An 18,488-nucleotide genomic window follows, 5' to 3' on the forward strand; every position below is an offset into this window, starting at 1 on the left:
TTTTTAAATTTGTATTAAATTTATTGGGGTGACATTGGTTAATAAGATCATATAGACTTTAAGTATACATGTCTATGATTCATGATCTGAGTATTGCACTGTGTACTCCTCACCCAGTCAAATATCTTCAGTCACCATGTATGTAAACTTTAATCCCCTAAAGTTTAAGCCTTAATAATAATTGTAAGAGTAAGAAATAAAATCTTCACCTCCTAAAAATGCAACTCATGCTATCTGTGTGGTCCTTGTTTTGTACCAAACAATGGATTTAAAGTTCTCCAAATCAAAATGTAGAAAAGCGTGTCATACATACTTGAAGATTCACAAAGCAATGGATGCATTAAAATTATCTTTATTTGAGTTTGAATATGTTTTATGTTCCATGAAGTCATTGACACAATTATGATATAAATTAAAAGTTAATTTTCAAAGCAATGACAATTATTTGTCTCTATTAGCAGGGCTACTCTAATGTGATGCTGGGATTGAATTTATCTACGTCTCCATATTAAGGTTGACCTGAAAGGCTTGTGGAAGATCTGGAAGAAATTGGTAAGTGGCCTTTTGTTAATAATTCTCTTTTGTTTAAGTGTACTGATTTCTGTTTTCTTAATGTTTTTTAAGGCCCAAAGGTCTAAAAATATCATCAATGAACCATAGAGACATATCAAGTATGGCAATAGGAGTATTTATGACTGTCTCTTCTCTTTGGCTTCCCATTTCACTCCTTGTGCTCTTCCTATTAAACTTGTTCTCACTCTTTTTTTTTTAATTAACATAAGTTTACACAGAGTGCGAATTTGGTTTTGAAATGATATTATTAGGCAACAAAAGCACTTGAAGTATATATTATTACCATTATGTTGACATTTTATTGTGATGTTTTTAGTGCTATTTTTTAAGATTGAGTTGATATTGAGGTTTTGAGGACATCTAAAAATGTCAGAAAATAAGAGAGAAAAACATACTTGTAAAACTTTTGATTGAACGTTTGATATTTATGAACTTTTTGAGATCCAGCAAGCCAGCTTTTAGAAAGCATTTGTTTTCTTTCTTGGGGTGGCAATGGTTAATAATATTATATAGGTTTCAAGTGTACAATTCAATGACACATGATCTGTATATTGCATTGTGTGCCCACCGTCCAAAGTCAAATGTTTTGTCACTATATAATTGACCCCCTTTATCCTTTACTACTCCCTTCACCCCTCCTTTTTCTCTGGTAACTACCATACTGTTGTCTGTGCTTATGAGCTTTTGTTTGCTTATTTTTTAATGTTGTACTTCTTCACATCTAATGGTAGTTTTTCTTGGTAACTATGTCAATACGAGAACTTTAAATCCATTGTTTGGTCTAAAGCAAGGACTACGAGAACAGCATGCATAATTAAAATACGGTATAAATCAAGCAGTATGCCATAAGTGGCTAAATCTGTAATAAAATAATTATAAAAAAGAAAACAAAACAGAAATTTTGTTGAAGAGTTATGTCATTTCCTTCTCTAGATTTTACCACTCAAAAGAAGGAAACCATGGTGTCCTGGCTTCTTCAGAATTTTCTTTACTTGCCCACCCAATCCCAACTCATCCCACCCCAGAATTCATTACCAAGGGTGTTCACCATCAGTGTAAGATAGCCCTCAAGTTTCTCACTGTTATGTCCACATTGTTCTACCCTTTTCTAAAACTTCCTCCAAATAGAGGCTCCATATTTTCCCTAAAAGATGTTTGTCAATAAACTTGAATTATACAGTCAAATATTTCTCAGGTAGTGCACCTACTATTTTGCCTGTGTACTTTTTCTTATTTTGTACCAACTTTATCATTTTGCCAGATATGCAAACAAAATGATTCCCTGTTTATTTAGCATTTAAGCTTCTCAAGCACTTGGGCATCTTTTTACTTCATTTCATTCTTTCATTTAAATTCATTAATTTTATTGTGATATTACTTTTGATTTAAGTAATGCTGACATTATTATCCTCTGTTTAGTATGTGGAGAAATTAAAATACACATAATTTAAATGATTTGGAAAAAATATAACTTGTTATGATGTTACAGCTAATAATAAAGAAGTAAGTATTATTAGAACCCATATCTGCTAAAACTGAATCTTTTTCTTATGGGTTATGTGCCAGGACCTGCACTGAGTGGTGGTCCCTGAGGTGGGATGATGGGAGGTTGAGAAAGAGACAATACAACACAAAGACACAACACAAGACAGTTTAAGGAACAGCGGGGGCCAGGTGGGGCATTGTCCTCTGATGGAGAGACAATGACAAGGACCGCGGTCTCCATGTTTATTTTATAGGGGTTGGTTAGATAAAGCTCAAGGGAGTTTTGCAGACTTAAGGAAACACTGTGAGCACAGATTGTTCTGTTCCCAGGCTATCTACATGATAAAGCTTTCTCCTGCAAAGGTTGCAGTTGTGGTCAGCTGAAGCATGTAGTTATCTACTCCCTTCTCAACCCTCCCCGCTTTGGGTTCAAGCTGTCACCAGTTGCCAGCTTGCTCTGCCTTGCAGATACAAGTGGTCAAGTGTGGTCTTGCCAAACACTTAACCTAGCTTTTGATGTCAACCTTCACCGTCCTTCACAGTTATGTACATAATTTATGCCTACTATAGACAGTTGTTAGGTCATATACTACATCTTTGTAAGACCTTTTAATATTTAAATTTTTGGAGTAATAGAATATTTGCTTAAATAATAGCAGGGAGAGCTTATATTTATTAGCTAGAGTCACCTGGCAGTGAACATTGTGAAACTGTAAAAGAAAGAATTTTAATAATTAAAAAAAGCTTAATTGATATATAAGTCAAGAAAATTTAAAGCTTTTTAAAATTTGAATAATGGTAAAGAACTTTAAAAAAAGTTACAAAATAAAAATTATTTTCTATATTTTTCTCTTCTTGAAAAGTGTTATTAAAGTTTAAAATATTTTTAAAAATAAATTAAAAAGAAGAAGTTAACCCCCCAAAATAAATGAATAACTAACTATTTTTTAGAAAATAAAGACTCTTCTCAGACGGGAACATAATTGTGTTTGAAGTTAGTACTCACAACTGCTTCTGGAACTTGCTAATTAGACTTTTTTTCTAGTCAGATGCATATAGTAACAGTTTTTCATATTTTTAAATGAAGACCAACTGTATATTAGCATAAATAATACATATGCATAATGCCAATGGTTTGTCATAATAAAAAAAGTACATCCTGAAAAAGTGTTTTATTTTTCATATAATCATGAACATTAGAACTGAAGGTATTATGATGAGAGGAATAATATCATATTAAGAAGCAAGGATTTGGAATACTTACCTGGCAGGGGAGATACCATGATCATGAAGAAGCAAGGATTTGGGAATCAGGTAGATATGAGTTTGTATTCCTGCAGTCAGTTGTTAGCTTTTTTCAATCAACCTTGGTTAATGTCCTTAAATTTTGCACCTCAGTTTTCTAACAGTACAATGAAAGATATAACTGTTTTTGGACTATTGTAAAAATTTAACACTTAATACATAGCTATTTTCAAGAAATGTTAGTCTTTTTCTTCCCTTTCCACTCCTCTCTTTCCTTTACCCCAAATCCCTAAAGAGAATACTTGGTGGAATTTTCCTATTTTCAAACAATTTATTTAGTATTATCTCCATTTTTACTTCTCAGAGCAAATAACCTGCTCTAAATTATACTTCTAAAATGTGAGCTAAAATATTGTTTCATAAACTTAGACTGTTTGTGTATGTGAGTAAATGGGTAGTTGGGTGAGTATGTATGTGTATGTGTGTGTTCTACTTCAGGATTTTTGCAATTATTTTCAGATTCAACTGTAAAAATATTATACCCAAATAAAATAACCATTTTAGTTATTTCAATGAAGTAGAAATAAACTTCATTCACATACTTACAGAAATTTGCTGTTTCATAGATAATTATTAAAAACAAATATCATACATGATAAAATATTTACTCTAATTTTCAAATTGCTCTAAAGTAAATGGACTATGCAGAAAGATGACTTGGCTGAGGGGACTGGATCAGAGATTCAGATATATAGTGTGCTGACATTGTTGGGGGATAGAAGTACAATAAAATGTACTGGAAATAAAGTGGCTTTGGCATGTAAACGTTGAGAATGCAAGCTTGAAAATCAGATTGTCTATGATTAAGTTATGTGTCCAAAATAAATCTACCATATGTGAAGCTTTGGACAAATCATTTCAACTCTCTAACCCTTAATTTCTTAATCAAGAAAATAGAGGTAATTGTATGTACTATAAAGAGTAGATTTGAAGACTAAATGTGAACACATATAAAGGGCATAGTAAGCATTAAAAATAAATTTCTTGTTGTTTTGTTCCCTGTTAAATTACTTTCAATTATTAACTCTACTACGCAGACCACCTGGCAAATACCCTGTATAACATTCTATTTTGATCTAATAAATGGTAAAAATGAGTTAATTCTGTAAATGGCCTAGCTCTGTGTGATTTGGTTAGGATTTGTAGTAGTTTTCACAGATATGTAACGTATTACATATTTAAAAGCTTAAAACAAGATAGATTTATTATCTCACATATTTTACATGTCAGAAAAAGTCAGGGCATTGTTCAGGGTCTAAAAAGGATGTATTCAAAATACTAACCAGCCTGAGTTTTCATTTGGGATTCAGTATCATCTTCAATAAACAGGGGTTTGGTAGATTTTAGTTCAGTACAGTTGAAGGACTGCGATCCTCAGTTCCTACAGGCCATCCATGTTTCTCATTCTTGTTGCCTTTCTCCATGTGCAGCTCACATAATAAAAGCTTATTTCTTTGTAGCCAGCCAGAGACTCCCTACTGCAGCTAGAAAGAGAGAGTCATGTGTATATGAGGACTGTCCAGAAAGATTCCAGCCATTTTTAATTTAACCACAATTGTTTGCATGACAAAGATGTAACCTGGCAGCTAAGGAAAGTGAACTGGAATGCGTATGAATAAACAATGAGAACTGCACTGTATATATCAGTGAATGCAATGGATGCTATTGAGTGAATATGTGTACTGTATGGCCATCATATTCAAAATAACTGAGCAAGAGAGAGGAAGATGGTGGTGAAGAAGGCGGGAGTTGAGCCCACTTGCTCATGCACCCAACTGGGACACCTAGCCAATCTTCCAAAGAACAGAGTGAACAGCCAACAGAATGTTAGCTGATAGGAAGTTTGAAAGTGAAAGTGTGCAGAGGACACTTCAGAACGGGCAGTAAGGAGGTTCTTCAGGCTGATGGGAAAGGTCCCCGGGCCTGGAGCTGGAGACTGTGGCTGCCATGGGAACATTGGAGGAGAGCTGGGTCAGGGATAGCAGCCTAGTGGCGCCCTCTGCTCCCAGGGAAAGGAAGTCCCAGACCCATGCCAGGGGAGGCCTGGGTGCATAAAGTCTCTGTGGGGCGGGGGGTGCGGGGGGGCGGGAAGAAAGGCAACAAGCACACACAGAGCCAGTGCTGTACCCAGGCTGGGGCAGTGGTCTCCGGTTTGGACTTTGCCAGAGAATTTGGGGGAACCTGGTGGCGCCTGGAGCTGGGGCAGGAGGTGGGCGCGACTGGCCATGGCCCAGATAGACTCTGGACTTGCCAGAGAGTTGAAGTGTATTGAAATCCAGGCACTGGCTCAGAGCAGCTGTGTCACCTAGAGAGACTTTCTTCAAAAGGGGAACTGAGGTGCTCCATGCACGGACTTTGAGCGTGTAGCGGCCTGGCCAACAAAGAGGGAGGAGCGTGGGCGCAACTTGCTCCCACTCGGTTCACCTCATGGATTGATCAAAGGGGTGCAAAGCGAGGTGGCTTATCGGCGCCAGCCTGGGGCAACTTCACAGGGTGGAGAGTAGAGGCCACGCAGTGCTGTGAGGACATGAGCTGGAAACCGGGCACCCGTGATTATTGTAACCCAGATTGAGCCCTCATCCTGGAGGAACCACAGGACAGAAAAACAGAGCCCAGCCCCCTAAGTGCCTGCAGGAAGCGGGAAGATTTGCAAAACTGGCTGGGCAGGCTTAACAATCAGCCTGAGGCTTTTGTTTTTATTTTTTCCCAAGAGTAAGACACTAAGACCTAGAGCGGAGAGAGAACCACAGACAGATCCGGGGAGAAGCCAGAAGGCAAAACCAATAGCTAAGACAAATTTCACTTCTCTCTTCGTCAGAACTTCCATGTCTTTTTTGTTTCTCTTTCTTCTTTCCATTTATTTAGTTTTTGTTTGTTTGTTTTCATTGCTTATTTGTTATTTTATCCTCCCTCTCATATTACATTTTAATTTTTCTTCTTTCACTTCAGTCATATACCTTGGTCTTTTACATCTTATTCTTTTTATTCAGATTATATATTTCTTATCATACTATTGTTATTCCAGATCCCACACAGCACCTTCCCCTGGACTTAATCCATTTCACCATCTTCCTGAGCTTTATTTTCACTCACACTACGCAAAGTTCCTATCCCTTACTCTCACTATTTCTCCTCCATGTAACCTTGTACAAGTGCTGTGCTTTCTTAAGTCAGCTCACATTCTTTTTCCCCTCTTAAAGAGTCTGATTTCTTTTCCACCTTTTATAAAGAGTTGGCAGAACACTGCAGTTATTGCCATACTTCTCCAACAGAACTCCTATTTGTTCACCCTTTGTTTGTGCTTTAAATCCCACAGATACTCTCCCATTGTCTTACTCCATTTCGCCTTCCCCCGTCCCCTGATCAGTTGAGTGAGGAATCTTTTTTCATTGCTTTCTCTCTCTCTCATCCCCCCCTCCAACTTGGGCTTTACTCCTTGCTCTTATAAGTTTGCTTCCCAAAATCATCTCAAAATCACTTTTGTTTAGTGTAGACATCTCATGCTCACTTTTTCCTTTTCTACAATATTCTTATTCCTATTCCATCTTTATTAAACCTCATTCAGCTGTCATTGCTATCGACCCTGCCATGAATTTTCTGCAATTTTACTCCCGTTGGTCCATTACCTTTTCAATTTTACTTCAAGCCTCATGGTATACTCTTCCCTTTTCTTACTCCATTGTTCTCATCACCCTTTCATGTTTTACTTACATTTTAAATTTTGTTCTCTCCCTTATTTTGGCCTCAGTTCTATCCCAACTCTTATCAATTCTCTTCCCTCTTCTCAATCAAAAACATTTTCCCATCTTTTAACCATCTCATATTCCCTTTGTCATATTTTATAATATCCACAATCTCTCATCGCCTTTATTAACCTTAGTTCATATGCGGTAAAGTTTGCTGATACGGTAGGAGGTTTCTTTTTCCTGGTGTAGTTTTGGTTGTTTGGTAATACTGCCTTGTTAACCAACACCTGTGTAACAACATGCATGACAAAGTGGGAGTTGTGACTACCAGTAAGCCTGCTGGAGCGGAGTCCACCAAAAAGGATGCCACCGACAGGTAAAGCCCAAGTATAACAAGAGAGCCCACACAAACAAAAGAAAGGGAAACCCTAAACCATCCAGATGAGGAGATCGAAGAGACTGCACCACTGAGTCCCAAAGAAATCCTATCAGAGAAGTTCAGCCCACGAAGACAGCTGGCAAAGCAGAGCATCCAGAAATGCAAAAACAAACAAAAGGAATTACCTAAAATGAGGAGACAAAGAAAGAACCCGCAATCAAAGGGCATGGAAGAATCCCCAGAGAAAGGGCTAAATGAAATAGAGGCAAGCAAACTGTCAGATATACAATTCAAAAGAACGGTTATAAGGGTGCTCAAGGAACTCACTGACAACTACAAAGAACTGACTTCAAAGTGCCATGATATGAAAAAGGAAATAGAAACTATAAACAGGAACCGGGAAGAGATGAAGAATACAATACCTGAAATTAAAAAAAAAATATACTAGAAGGAATTACAAGCAGGCTGGATGAAGCACAGGACAGAATTAGTGAGCTGGAGGACAAGGTAGAAAGAAATACCGGATAGAGCAGCTGCACAAAGAAAGACTCAGATAATATGAAGATCGCTTAAGGGAACTGCAGGACAACATAAAACACAACAACATTAAAATCATAGGAATACCAGAAGAGAAGAAAAGGAGCAAGGGACAGAAAACCTGTTTGAAAAAATAATGACAGAAAACTTCCCTAACCTGGAGAGAGGAAAGGCCATGCAAGAGCAGGAAGCACAGGAAGGTACAGGGTCCCAATCAAGATGAACCCAATGAGGTCCACTCCAAGACACATCATAATTAAAATGGCAAAACTCAAAGACAAACAGAGAATCTTAAAGGCAGTACAGGGAAAAGGGAAGTAACCACAAAGGAGCTCAGATAAGGCTAGCAGCTGATTTCTTAAGAGAAGCACTACAAGCCAGAAGGGAATGCCAAGAAATGTTCTAAGTCATGAAAAGCAGAGGTCTGCAACCAAAACTACTCTACCCAGCAAGGCTCTCTGTTGAAATGGAAGGTAAAATGAGGAGTTTCCCAGACAAAAGAAAGCTGAAAGAATACACCTCCACCAAAACCAGCCCTGCAAGATATGCTGGAGGGACTGCTTTAAGACGAGGAAGAAAAAGAGTGAGAGAGAGAAGAACGCAGGTACAAAGGGGAAAATGAATATGTACATAGCAATAATAACCTTAAATGTAAATGGATTAAGTGTTCCAGTCAAAAGACATAGGGCAGCTGAATAGATAAGAAAATGTGACCCACATACATGTTGCCTGCAAGAGACCCATCTCAGAACAGAAGACCTACGCAGACTAAAAGTGAAGGGTTAAAAAATATATATATTCCAAGCAAATGGACAGGGGAAAAAAGGCTGGGATAGCAATACTTATATTAGACAAAATAGACTTCAAAATAAAGGCCATGAAAGGGACACAGAAGGACGCTTCATAATACTCAAGGGAAGAACCCATCAAGAAGACATATCATTATAAACATATACGCAGCCTACATAGTAGCATCAAGATATATATTAGGAAAATCTTGGAGGATGTCAAGAAAGATATAGACAGCAGCACACTGACAGTAGGGGATTTTTAACACCCCACTGTCAACAATGGATAGATCTTCCAAACAAAATATCAACAAGGATATTGTGGCATTGCACAATGCCCTAGATCAAGTGGACTTAACCGATGCATATAGAACCCTTCATCCCTAAGAAGCAAAATACACATTCTTTTCAAATGCACATGGAGCATTTTCAAAGATAGAGCACATGATAGGACACAAAACAAGCCTCAACAAAGTTAAAAAAATTGAAATCAAACAAGCATTTTCTCAGACCACAAGTGCCTGAAACTAGAAACCAACCTCAAGGAAAAAACTCAAAATCATTCAAATTCACAGAGATTGAATAGCATGCTATTAAACGAAGCATGGGTTAACAATGTGATCAGGGAAGAAATCAAAAAGTTCCTTGAAACACATGAAAACGAACAAACAAGAGTCCAAAATGTATGGGACACACAAAGGCAGTCCTTAGAGGTAAGTTCCTAGCAATACAGGCCTACCTAAAAAAAAGGTAGAAAGATTTCAAATAAACAACCTAACCCTACATCTACAAGAACTGGAGGAACAACAATAAACAAGGCCCAGAGCAAGTAGAAGGAAGGAAATAACCAAGATCAGAGCAGCATGAAATGATATAGAGACTAAAAGACCAATTCAAAAGATCAATTAATCTGGGGGGCTGGTTCTTTGAAAAGATAAACATAATTGACAAGGCTTTAACCAGACTCATCAAGAAAAAAAGAGATATGACCCAAATAAATAAAATCAGAAATGAAAGAGGAAAAGCTACAACTGATAGCACTGAAATACAAAGGATTGTAAGAAATTACTATGAACCACTATATGCCAAGAAATTTGAAAACCTAGGTGTAACAGACAAATTCCTAGAAAAATATTATCTTCCAACACTGAATGAAGAAGAAGCAGAAAGCCTGAACAGACACATAACAGCTAGTGAAATTGAAGCAGTAATCAAAAAACTGCCAGCACACAAAAGCCCTGGGCTGGACAGTTTCATAGGAGAATTTTATAAACCATTTAAGGAAGAGCTAACGCCTGTCCTTCTCAGACTATTCCAAAAAAATCCAAGAAGAAGGAAGACTCCCAAACTCTTTTTATGAGGCCAGTATCATCCTAAGCCCAAAACCAGATGAAGACGCAACCAAGAAAGAAAACTATAAGCCAATATCGCTGATGAATGTAGATGCTAAAATCCTCAACAAAATATTGGCCAGCAAAATATGAAAAAGATCATACACCATGATCGAGCAGGATTCATCCCAGGGATGCAAGGATAGTACACTCTTACCTTTTGATAAGATTCTCGAATCATTAAACACAACACATCGCATCAACAAAAGGAAAGACAAAAATCACACGCTCATTTCAAAAGATGCGGAAAAAGCATTTGGTAAGGTGCAGGACCCGTTTATAATTAAAACACTCGGCAAAGTGGGAATAGAGGGAGCCTACCTCAGCATAATGAAGGCCATATATGAGAAACCTATAGCCAACATCATACTCAACGGGCAAAAACTAAAAGCTTTCCCACTAAGATCAGGAACAGGACAAGGGTGTCCGCTTTCACCACTTCTATTCAACATAGTTTTGGAAGTCCTAACCACTGTGATCACACAAGGAAAATAAATAAAAGGCATCCAAATGGGAAAGGAGGAAGTGAAACTGCCATTATCTTCAAAGGACATGATAGTGCTCATAGAAAACCCTGTAGATCCCGTCTAAAAATTACTTGACCTAATAAGTGAATTTGGAAAAACAGCGGGATACAAAGTCCATATTCAGAAATCAAAGGAATTTTTGTACACCAACAACAAAACATCAGAAACAGAAATCAGGAAAGAAATCTCATTTGCTATAGCAACAAGGAACAAAAAAGTACCTAGGAGTAAGCCTAACCAAGGAGGTAAAAGGCCTGTACTCAGAAAACTACACAACCCTGAAGAAAGAAATTAAGGAAGATTCAAAGGAATGGAAGCATATACCATGTTCATGGCTTGGAAGAATAAACATCATCAAAATGCCCATACTACCCAAAGCAACTTATAGTTTCAATGCAATCAATCCCTATTAAAATACCAATGACATATTTCACTGATATAGAACAAACATTTCAAAAATTTATATGAGACCATAAACGACTCCAAATAGCCGCAGCAATTTTGAGTAAGAAGAACAAAGTAGGAGGGATCCCAATGCCTGATATCAAACTATATTACAAGGCCACATACAAGAACAATCTGGTACTGGCATAAGAACGGACACATAGATCAATGGAACACAATAGAGACCCCAGAAATAAACCCATGTCTCTATGGTCATTTAATATTTGACAAAGGGGGCAGGAGCAAAAAATGGAGTAAAAATGGCCTCTTCAACAAATGGTGTTGGGAGACCTGGGCAGCTACATGCAAAAAAAATGAAACTCGACCACCAGCTTACACCATACACAAAAATAAACTCAAGATGGATAAAAGACTTAAATATAAGTTGCAACACCATAAAAGTCCTGGAGGCGAACATAGGCAGGAAACTCTCAGATATTCCACACAGCAATATTTTCACTGAAAATCCCCTAGGGCAAGGGATATAAAGGAAAGAATAAACAAATGGTACATCATCAAAATAAAAAGCTTCTGCACAGCTAAAGAAACCATCAGCAAAATGAAAAGGGAACCCACCATATGGGAAAATATATTTGCCAATGATACCTCGGACAAGGGTTTGATCTCCAAAAATACACAAAGAACTCACACGACTCCACTCCAGGAAGATAAATAATCCAATCAAAAAAAATGGGCAAAGGACTTGAACAGACATTTCTCCAAGGAGGACATACAGAGGGCCCAGAGGCATGTGAAAGGATGCTCAACATCACTAGCCATCAGAGAGATGCAAATTAAAACCACAATGAGATACCACTTCACACTGGTCAGAATGGCCATCATAAACAAATCAACAAACAACAAGCGCCGGTGAGGTTGTGGTGAAAAGGGCACCCTAGTACACCCTTGGTGGGAAGGCAGACTGGTGTATCCACTGTGGGAACAGTATAAAGTTTCAAAAGACTAGGACCGAAACTACCTTTTTACCTGGCAATTCCACTGCTGGTGCTATACCCTTACAATTCTGAAACACCAGTTCAAAAGAACCTATGCACCCCAATATTCATAGCAGCTCTCTTTACAAGCGCCAAGTGCTAGAAACAGCCTAAGTGCCAGTCAGTAAATGAGTGGGGACGGGGGGAACCAGACCTGTGGCACATTTACACAGTAGAATACTACGCAGCAGAAAGAAAGAAGGAGCTCCTACCCTTTGAGAGAGCATGGGTGAAGCTGGAGAGCATTATCTAAGTGAGGTAAGCCAGGTGGTGAAGACAAATGCCATACAATCTCACCTATCAGTGGAACATAATCAACAAAACAAACAAGCAAGCAAAGTATAATCAGAGGCATTGAAATATAGAACAAACTGACAGTAACTCGAGAAGAAGGGAGAGGGGGATAAGAGGGAAAGGAAGTGGACGAGTCATCAAGGAACGTGTGTAAAGGACCCATGGACAAAGACAATGGCGAGGGAGGATTGAAAATGGGAGTTGGGGTTGGATAGGGCAGAAGGTGGGTAATGGAGGGAGCAAATAGGGACAACTGTAGCTGAACAACAATAAAAAAAAATGTGTCAGCAGTTCAGCTTTATAACAATGTTAATAAACCTGTTAAATTTAAAAACAAAAGAAACAACAGTGAGTAGAGGCATGGATTGGCATCAAATTTTCCATTAAGCTTGAACATCCCTCCATAGACCTATTTGGATGATTCGGATGCCACAGCTTTGCACAGCTGGTGATTGGCAGCTTCATCAAGACAACTCACCAGCTCATGCATCACGACTGGTGCAGAGTTTTTTAATGACGCATTGGATCACCCAGGTGACTCAGCCCCCCTACAGCTCAGATTTGTTGTCCTGCGATTTCTGGCTTTCCCCAAAACTAAAAGGACCTTTGAAAGGGAAGATGCTTCAGACCACTGATGGGATTAAGGTAAACACGATGGGGCAGTTGATGGCCACTTGGAGAACTGTGTGAAGTCCTAAGGTGCCTACTTTGAAGGGGACCAAGGTGTCATTGTCCTATGTACCATGTTTCTTGTATCTTGGTCTTCTTTGATAAATGCCTCTATTTTTCATAGCACATGGCTGGATACTTTCTGGACAGGCCTTGTACATATGTATGTGTATCTATCAAAAATATGTATATGTACACTATAATGTAAATATAACCTAAGTGTCCAACACTTTCTTCCCATTATTCTGATATGTATACCTTTAACTACATGCCTCACACTTGCTTACATCTTTGTGAATGCACGTCCTATTGCCTTTTCCATCTCTTTGAAGCTCGTTTACATCTTTACCACTTTCATTACATTTTCCCTGTCTCTTCCCTCTGTAGCACAGAGGAAAACACAAGACTTTTAATGCAGAGTGTCATATCTGCATATATATACTTTCGTATAAGAGTATCTTAAGAAATTCTTAGTAATGATAAAAATACTTGTTGATTTAGAACGGTGGTCAGTTTGAGAGTTACCTTCAGTTTGAGAATTGTACTTCCAAGGAATGTTTTTCATAGATTATCCACCCTTGTATTTATTCATTAATCTGAAGTACATCTAAAATAACCTGTAAGTTACCTTTAATAATTCATTACCACTTATAGATTTGAAACTGATTGCACATGGGAAAAACATGACTAATTAGGCTAGAGGGTGCGTTGTGGTAGGCAGCTTTGAAGGATCCTTAATGATCCCTGACTTCTGGTTTTTATACCATTGTTATTTCCCCTCCCATATTTATCAGAGTTGGTATATGTGGCTTATAGAATATGGGAAAACTGATCGTATGTTGCTTCAGATTAGCTTATAGAAAACTAAGACGTCCTTCTTGGGTATTCTTTCTCTTTCATTTTTCTCCCTCCCCCTTCTCTCTCATCCTCTCTCCTACCCTTGTTGTCTTTTGATTTGCTCCAGGAGAGGTTAGCTGCCATGGAGAGGTCAATGTCATTAGGAACTAAGCTCTCAGACCTACAGGGCCAGAACTGCATCTTCCCCAAAAACCCTATGCTTGCCCTACCCAGTTGAACCACTTCTGTGACTGTGTAAGATAAATATTTTTGCTCTAAGCTACTAAATTTATATGTAATTTGTTATATAGCAATAGAAAAATAATACATTATGTAATATCTTAGCAATAAAATTGTTTCCACAAATTCTATCACTGTCCTTGGATTTTGCAAGGAACACAGAGATCAATAATATACTGAATATATTGTCTGTAAATAAATGTAACGAGATAGGCATGTATATTTGTAAGATAGCAATCCAAGTGAGAAGAAAATTTGAAATGCTTAGATTTCACCTGGAATACTAATTTTATAATATATAGAGGCCACTTTCAATCTTTTATCCATTGATCACATCAATATTGGAGAGTCAAGCTTACTTGGGAGTGAATAGGCCTGGATGCTGGTCAGCTACTGATTCTTTTATAGGACAGCTGTTTGAAATAGTTAAAAACACTCTTATCTTCACAAGAATCTCAGCTTGTGGAATCTATTCTACTAATCTAGCATGATAACTTCCTGTTTTTCTGTTTTAATGTCTTTACAGAGTTGTATAAAATAGTTACATGAACACATCTAGATATATGTACACATATTTGAGGTGCTGTTTTGAAATGTTTAGTTCACTACAAAAGTAATACATGCGAGCTCCAAAAAAGGAAGTTGGGAAGAATGTATCAGCAAAGAAACATTTTTATTATAAATTCACATTAAGCCATCATTCCATATTTCACTCTTATTTATTTACTGTGATGATAGAACCTGGGCAAAAGTGCTTTTATATTACATTAAAAAGTGAAAACTTGTTCCTATAAAAAAATGACAGTTTACATTTATAATTTAAATTGTCTTGGCTTGGAATAATCCACTAGTAAAATATTTGACACCATTATATAAAATAGCAAAATATGGATTTTTACTCGCTTCTTTTCAGTTAAACTGAGCATTAAGTACATTTTTAAATTTAATTTAATTTGTTTAAATTTATAAATGTTTATTCTATTACAGATGTCTCAATTTTTACCCTTTTACTCCTCTCCACCCATCCCACACCCACCCCCCACTCCCACAGTCAGTTCCCACTCTGTTGTCCATGTCCATGGGTCATTTGCACATGATCTTTGTCTAGTCCCTTCCCCCTCTTTCCACCATTGTCCTCTTTCCCCATCTGCTCTGATCACTTACAGTCTGCTCCATGTTTCCGTGCCTGTGGTTTATTTTGTTTGTTAGTTTATTTTGTTGAATAGAGTCCATTTGTAGGTGAGATCATATGGTATTTGTCTTTTATCAACTGGCTTATTTCACTGAGCTTAATATTCTCTAGTTCCATCCATGTTGTCGCAAAGGTAGGCGTTCCATCTCTCTCTCTCTCTCTTTCTCTCTTAAATGCAGATTGATTTTATTTATTTTTTGGATGTCAAAGTTAATTGTTAAATATTAAAAAAATTTAAAACCATTATAAACTCTCAGCAATTAAACCAACATGGCATCAGCATAGAAATAATCAAGTAGATCAATGAAATATAATGAGCATTCTAGATACAAATGTATATATCTGTCTAACAATATAACATAAGTACATTTTTAATAGTTTTATTTGCTGGGAAGAGCACAATTACAATAATCTGATTTTTACAGTCCTTATCAGATCTGAACCAATATCACTCATTACAAAGTTTATGCTTTGAGAAACATTTCACAGCATCTAACAGTATTGCCCTACATTACTTGGAATTAGTTTTTAATGATTACATTTTCCAAAATGGTTGTTACTCAAATTTACTGTTTGCGTTGAGGCTAGAATCTCATCCAGCAGCTATACTTAAAATATTATACAAAATTTTAAGGAAAGGTTCACTGAAACTATTGTTATATTAGTAGTTGTATGAAAATGTTATAGAAGGAAGGCTATGCAGCTTCAGTGTTTTTACTATTTTTTCCTTCTGTATCATATCTGAGGGGTGAATATGAAACTTCATTTTTAAATGTTGGTAATTCAAGTTTATACTATTGTCTGTTGAAGAACAGAGAACTATTACTGTAAGTGTCATAAAGTTAGGGTCTGAAGCTTCCTTTTAGCTCTCAGCCTTATTAAGGACCTCTTTATGTGTTGAACTCATCACCTAGTATTGTACAAGCAATGCATTTGAGAACCTGGAGAGAGCTTTCTTTCTCTTTACTGTGGTTTATTAGGCTTTGCTCACATTCTTGCTGTCACTCTGCCTTATTCAACTTTCTAACTACAACTCACAGTCACAGTAGGTCTAATATAGATTGACGCTTTTGCCTGAAGACTGATTGAAACTTGTGTCTCACAGTTGTTAATGCTTACTGAACCATTTTATTGAAGATAAAGTAAATAAAATAGATTTCCATATGAGAATTCTCTGAAATCAAATGGATTAATTTGGCAGGTTTAAGCCTATGAAAAAGGCAAAGCAGAGAAACAGATGTGAAATGTTTTTATGTTCAGTATATGCATATTAAGGTACAAATATTCTTGTGTTTGCCCACATAATTAAATATTTAATGTAATTCTCAATTGCCATATAATTGGTCTTAAACAATGGGTTCTCTGTAAGAAAGTAATATGAATAAAAACTTTTGAGACTACAATATTGTGCTGATTTTTCCCTGTCTTTTTCTGACACTTAAGTGCATAGATCAATAGCCTCAGAGGACTTAACAAACAACACAAATAAGTGAATTTTCCAAAGTGCATTCTAGAATTGTAAAGTTGGGAAAATAACAGTAATCCTGAGCCTACTAAAAGATGCTAGTAACTTTGAATGTTTTATTCTTTAATTAAGAGTATGTGTTCACATGAAAACAAGCTATTTTTAGAAACTTTCCTGTGACTTTTTTTTCTTTTTGAATACAGTACTGTTAAGTTTATACAAAGAATTATAAAATATGTACTTTATATGTATTGTCATCTGAAATACTTTGCAGGAGGTAAATATAAGTTAGAGTGACCTTATCATATTGAAACCTATGAAATTATGATAATAACACATGATAAAATATTGACATTTAATTTGTAAAATACAGGGATCTTAACACTTGCATGAAGATGTGTGGAAATTCTGATGGAGAGAAATGAAGATCTTTTATTTGATTGCCCAGATATGTCAGATTAAATCAGGTTAAAGGTAAATATTATATAAGGAAAGTCAATTAAAGGGTTTTGGTAGAAAAATTTCTGAACATTAAATACCTTATATTTTTCAACTTTATAAAGGATCTGCCATGTTAATATTTTCTTCTGTAATTTATCTTATATTTTCTCAAAATTCAAGATAATTTTCATTTATACCCCTCTTAAAATGTTTAGTTTGTTTCTACACATTTGCTATTATGTTTCATTCATTTATTTTTCAGCAAATGATTAATGCTCACTTTTTAGTTATTTAAATACTTTAATTTAAATCCATTAAGTTTATTTTCATCTCTAGGTACTGAATAATTCATCATTTCTCACGACTATGAATTATTTAGGTCATGATTTCAACTAACTTTGTCATCAGTTAGATGCAAAACACACATTACATTCTTATATGAGCAATGTACCACCTTAAAAAAAAGAACAAACTTTGACACACTTTTGGGCTCTTTTAAATAATGTTATCAGCAAGGAACTGCTGAGGTTATTAAGCATAAATTTGACCATTTTTCTTCCTTAGGGTTCAGTCAGTCTCCGCATTCAGGGTGTCTCTGATACCATGCAAGGCTGAAAAAGAATAAACATGCTTTGTGTTCCCTTATGAGTGAACTGAAAGAGAAATGATTGCATTTCAGTTTTTCTCATATAGCAAAGCTAAAAGTGTAACTATCTATACACAATATTTATTAAATAATAAATATGCACTACATAATGATGTTTGGGTCAATGATGGACCTCATATGCGATGGTGGGCCCATAACATTTCATGGAACTGAAAAATTCTTATTTCTTAATAAAGTCACAGCCACAATTATGTCATAACATAACATATTACTCACATGTTTCTGGTGATGTTGGTACAAAAAAAAAACCCTACTGCACTACTAGTCATATAAAAGCATAGCACATATAATTATGTACACTACATAATAATTGATATTGATAATAAGTGACTATGTTACTGGCTTATGTATTTACTATATTATAGTTCTATCATTGTTTTAGAGTGTACTCTTTCTACTTACCAAAAAAGTTTTCTGTAAAATAGTATGTTGTTTTATGCTAGCAGCAGCCTCATAGAACTCCTCTTTACAATGTCTTTTGATTTTGCATCTTCTCTTGTGCTTGATTTAATCTCATGTTGTTTTTTCATCGTTGCCCCTAAATATGCAATAGCCACTGCTAACGTTGCCAGT

General features: G+C 36.4%; 1 protein-coding gene across 1 annotated transcript in view; it reads left to right on the forward strand.

Moving 5' to 3' along the window:
* The first annotated feature begins 463 nt into the window (after positions 1–463).
* FOXP2 (forkhead box P2) overlaps positions 464–18,488 on the forward strand; it is a 497,120-nt gene continuing 479,095 nt past the window's right edge. Inside the window, exon 1 of the mRNA XM_054564264.1 lies at positions 464–552. The gene's annotated coding sequence lies outside the window, so the exon portion shown is untranslated. The remainder of the gene's footprint in view (positions 553–18,488) is intronic.

Source organism: Pteronotus mesoamericanus, unplaced genomic scaffold (genome assembly GCF_021234165.1).
Source record: "Pteronotus mesoamericanus isolate MK-2021 breed Mesoamerican mustached bat unplaced genomic scaffold, CSHL_Meso_final scaffold_85, whole genome shotgun sequence".
Lineage (NCBI taxonomy): Eukaryota > Metazoa > Chordata > Mammalia > Chiroptera > Mormoopidae > Pteronotus > Pteronotus mesoamericanus.